We start from the raw sequence: 5000 nt of genomic DNA, 5'->3' as shown, positions 1-5000 counted from the left end.
ATTCCGATTACGGGGCCTCGGATGAGTCCCGTATCGTTATTTTTCGTCACTACCTCCCCGTGCCGGGAGTGGGTAATTTGCGCGCCTGCTGCCTTCCTTGGATGTGGTAGCCGTTTCTCAGGCTCCCTCTCCGGAATCGAACCCTGATTCCCCGTTACCCGTTACAACCATGGTAGGCGCAGAACCTACCATCGACAGTTGATAAGGCAGACATTTGAAAGATGCGTCGCCGGTACGAGGACCGTGCGATCAGCCCAAAGTTATTCAGAGTCACCAAGGCAAACGGACCGGACGAGCCGACCGATTGGTTTTGATCTAATAAAAGCGTCCCTTCCATCTCTGGTCGGGACTCTGTTTGCATGTATTAGCTCTAGAATTACCACAGTTATCCAAGTAACGTGGGTACGATCTAAGGAACCATAACTGATTTAATGAGCCATTCGCGGTTTCACCTTAATGCGGCTTGTACTGAGACATGCATGGCTTAATCTTTGAGACAAGCATATGACTACTGGCAGGATCAACCAGGGAGCTGCGTCAACTAGAGCTGAGCAGCCGGCCGCCCGGGAGTGTGTCCCGGGGGCCCACGCGAACACGCAAGCGTCCGCTCAATTATTCTGCAAACAGGAGGAGGCTGAGCTCCCCTGCACCATACACCTCGAAACCCTCTCAGGTCCCGGCGGCGCGCAGCGCCGTCCTAAGTACTTGGTCGGGTTCGAGAGAGGCGCAATCGCCCGGAGTTTGGCGAGTAGACGCTTTAGGTGCGACCACCCGTGCTCCCAACTGAGCTTGCCGCTGCCGACAGAGGCCCGGGAGCGTGCTGTCGTGGCATTGCCGGCGGGAGACAACACGCGCCACCTACGGTGACCGGCAGCTCCAACGCCAGCGCCACAGAAGGACAAAAGCCCCACTTGGGTGCCGAAGCGAACTCTCCCAGCACAGCGCACGCGCCAACACGTCCGCACAGCTGCGATACAAACCACCTGCGAGAACCGCAGAGGCGACCGAGCAGCAGACGGCGTCGCGGCGCCGAGCGCCGGGCGGCGGCGCATCCTCAGCGCACACAGTCCTCAATCGGACCAGCACACTGCAGATGTCCACCGCGCTTCGCACCGGGCCCGCGAGGACCTACTTTGGCCGCACGGCGCCGCGTGCAGGGTGCGCCGGCGCGCAGCTGCGCCGCCTGCCGCCTCCGTCGGCCGGCGCGCCTGCCACTGGCCGCCCCCACCAGCCGGCTGTAGCGCGTGCGCCCACGCACCGCGCGGCCAGCACGCCGGGAGGCCCCCCCTCACCGGCCGGGGACGGTCCCACCCAGCCACCGCCGCGTATCGCTTCACACCCAGATGCCATTCACGTTCGTGGGCATGGTGGGTATCGCTGGAACAACCGGTTGGTAGCTCAACCGATCGTCGCCATCACTGATTCACCTCTAGCGAGAACAACCGCACCACAACGGTTTACCAGTTGTTCATTTGCGTAACGTCACCAGCAAACGTAGGCGTCCATCGCCATTTGCAAATTCAACGATTGTTGCATGCCTGTGTCAGGTGTCACGACACACTATGTCTGCCCACATACACGCAACAACATGTGCACGCTTCGCGAACACGTGGAAGGTGGCCCCCGTACGTATGCGATGTCCATTGCGCGAACGACTGTCAACCGGCCTCTGTCGCATGTCGCAGATGTGGAACGCAGTGCACCATGCTATCACGGTGTGTGAGAAGAGACGACTACGTCTGACAACACGCGCCACTACATCAACAGACGGCTCATGCTGATCGCCATCCAGGGCATACCACACTGCAATCCAGCTCTTATAGGGAGACGACACGTAGCTGAGTGCACAACATTTGGACCGCATGGTTCGCCGTTGTTGGCGCAGTCGTTGTACGGTCACATGTACCACGATGTATCATTCAGTACATGAGGACCAATGTGCAGTACAGTGTGTGATTTGGACGTACAACATCAGCGGACAGTTGACACAGGCCGTACCACAGCGTAGGCTAAGTGCTTCGCCATGCGAATGCCAATGAACAACTGCAAATGCCAATGAACAACTGCAAAGGGCATTGAGCATGTACGTCCTGCTGCCATCCACATTACAGTGTATAGCTGCAAGGTGTTTAACATGAAGCGATACACTGCGGACCGGGCAGTGCGAGTAGCAAACTATGTTGCGGGGGTTGCAGTTAGGCAACACTACACTAATTTAACGCGTCGTATGACAATTACAGAGCAGGTTAAGGCCCAACATGTGTTGGGTTAAGGCCCAACGTGTGTTGGGTTAAGGCCCAACGTGTGTTGGGTTAAGGCCCAACGTGTGTTGGGTTAAGGCCCAACGTGTGTTGGGTTAAGGCCCAACGTGTGTTGGGTTAAGGCCCAACGTGTGTTGGGTTAAGGCCCAACGTGTGTTGGGTTAAGGCCCAACGTGTGTTGGGTTAAGGCCCAACGTGTGTTGGGTTAAGGCCCAACGTGTGTTGGGTTAAGGCCCAACGTGTGTTGGGTTACGGCGCAATATAGGTTACATTGCGGCGCAATATAGGTTACATTGCGGCGCAATATAGGTTACATTGCGGCGCAATATAGGTTACATTGCGGCGCAATATAGGTTACATTGCGGCGCAATATAGGTTACATTGCGGCGCAATATAGGTTACATTGCGGCGCAATATAGGTTACATTGCGGCGCAATATAGGTTACATTGAGGCGCAATATAGGTTACATTGAGGCGCAATATAGGTTACATTGAGGCGCAATATAGGTTACATTGAGGCGCAATATAGGTTACATTGAGGCGCAATATAGGTTACATTGAGGCGCAATATAGGTTACATTGAGGCGCAATATAGGTTACATTGAGGCGCAATATAGGTTACATTGAGGCGCAATATAGGTTAGGTTAAGGCGCAATATAGGTTAGGTTAAGGCGCAATATAGGTTAGGTTAAGGTACGACATAGGTTAGGTTAAGGTACGACATAGGTTAGGTTAAGGTACGACATAGGTTAGGTTACGGTACGACATAGGTTAGGTTACGGTACGACATAGGTTAGGTTACGGTACGACATAGGTTAGGTTACGGTACGACATAGGTTAGGTTACGGTACGACATAGGTTAGGTTACGGTACGACATAGGTTAGGTTACGGTACGACATAGGTTAGGTTACGGTACGACATAGGTTAGGTTACGGTACGACATAGGTTAGGTTACGGTACGACATAGGTTAGGTTACGGTACGACATAGGTTAGGTTACGGTACGACATAGGTTAGGTTACGGTACGACATAGGTTAGGTTACGGTACGACATAGGTTAGGTTACGGTACGACATAGGTTAGGTTACGGTACGACATAGGTTAGGTTACGGTACGACATAGGTTAGGTTACGGTACGACATAGGTTAGGTTACGGTACGACATAGGTTAGGTTACGGTACGACATAGGTTAGGTTACGGTACGACATAGGTTAGGTTACGGTACGACATAGGTTAGGTTACGGTACGACATAGGTTAGGTTACGGTACGATATAGGTTAGGTTACGGTACGATATAGGTTAGGTTACGGTACACATTGTTGTAAGGAAAGGTTTAATGGGGGGGGGGGGGCGGCCGGTTTGTTGATTGTGATTATAGTAAGTGGATGCCTGCGGCATCATCTGATTTGCCACGTCAGGATGCACCTTTGGCTCATGACAGGCGGCGCTCTCATTCCATACTTGTGGCAGACGTGTGTCTTTCATTCCTGCCATTGTTTGTGTGCTGTGAGAGGAGGCAGTATTGTGATGTTGGGTGCACCCCTGTGTAGGACATGTGTGGGTGTTGGTGGCTTGGCTGAGCAATGGTGGTTGTCGGGAGGGTGGGATATTCTGTTTTCTGAGTGGACCTCCCAGTCTGGTTATGACAGTGTGGATTGTCTAATGTGGCGGAGAGGATGCACTGGGTGTTGTTCCATGCTGGTGCTTACATATTGTCTGTGTGCGTGTTACAGGCAGAGAGTAGTGCGTGATAAGAGCGTGTGGCTGACGTGTGGTTGTGATTGTGAGCAGAGTCTTTCAGTATGTATACGGACAGTTGTATATATTATCTGTATTCTGATGGCTCTATCTATTACTAATCAGCGCCGTGTATACGTTTCATGTGGTTCCCGTCGACACTGTTGTATCTCTGTACATTAGTGACACGGCGAGCGCGCTATGTAGTTACTCGTCTCGGCAGCTTCCACCGGTGTATGGCAAATGATTATGAGCAATGAGTCTAGTCGTCAATACCGATAGTGTGACGTCACATGTCTGGGGTGGGGGACGCTGCGCCCTTCCGGTGGGTCATGGCCTAGCAAGACTCTCCCCACGCAGGGGGGCTTGGACTGTCATTAACTCTTCCGAGTAATATACTTGCCGTACGTTTTTGCGACTGCGAGTGCAACGCCCACCGGTGCCGACATGGATGGAGCGCCTCCTAGCTGACCGCTCAGAGAGCAACGCGATCGCGTCTCTAGCTCGTAACTGGTACAGCTCGCAGCTCATGTATAGGGACAGCGGGAATGTCGCATATTGGAGATAACTCTTCATGAAACGCAAGTTATAGGGGTGGATTGCACATTGCGACTGCGGGAAAAGTCCGCCGTTCATCCGCTGGAGTTGCGAGTTGGGCGGTTGGGGTGGGGCGCCGGTGGAGTGATTGCCGGTCGACGATTTCGTGCGGCAGAGGCGCTGGCGTTGGGGTGCTGTGGCCGACAGAGGACGCAGGCTTTGTGGGTGGGGTCGAAAGATGGGCACTGTGGGCCCATCGATGTCTCAGTCGGCTTGGCGTCTCATAGATGGCGGTATCGTCGTTGCAGGACGTCATGCCGCGGGAGACCTACAGATGGCGCTGTGTTTTGTGGTGCGCTCGACATGGCGGACGTAGTGTTGTCAGATTCGCATAGATGGAGGTATTGCATGTGGTTTCGCCGTATTTTCATAGATGGCGATACTGTTTTGCCGGCATGGTTGGC

General features: G+C 53.7%; 1 non-coding gene across 1 annotated transcript in view; it reads right to left on the bottom strand.

Moving 5' to 3' along the window:
- LOC124584144 overlaps window positions 1–531 on the bottom strand; it is a 1910-nt gene extending 1379 nt beyond the window's left edge. Inside the window, exon 1 of the ribosomal RNA XR_006974552.1 lies at window positions 1–531. This exon is cut by the window's left edge and continues 1379 nt beyond it. This is a non-coding gene — a ribosomal RNA (small subunit ribosomal RNA).
- Between the last annotated feature and the right edge of the window lie 4469 nt (window positions 532–5000).

This window comes from Schistocerca americana, unplaced genomic scaffold, assembly GCF_021461395.2.
Source record: "Schistocerca americana isolate TAMUIC-IGC-003095 unplaced genomic scaffold, iqSchAmer2.1 HiC_scaffold_47, whole genome shotgun sequence".
Lineage (NCBI taxonomy): Eukaryota > Metazoa > Arthropoda > Insecta > Orthoptera > Acrididae > Schistocerca > Schistocerca americana.
The sequence above is the reverse complement of the archived record's forward strand: the minus strand, read 5'-3'. Positions and strand labels throughout refer to the sequence as shown.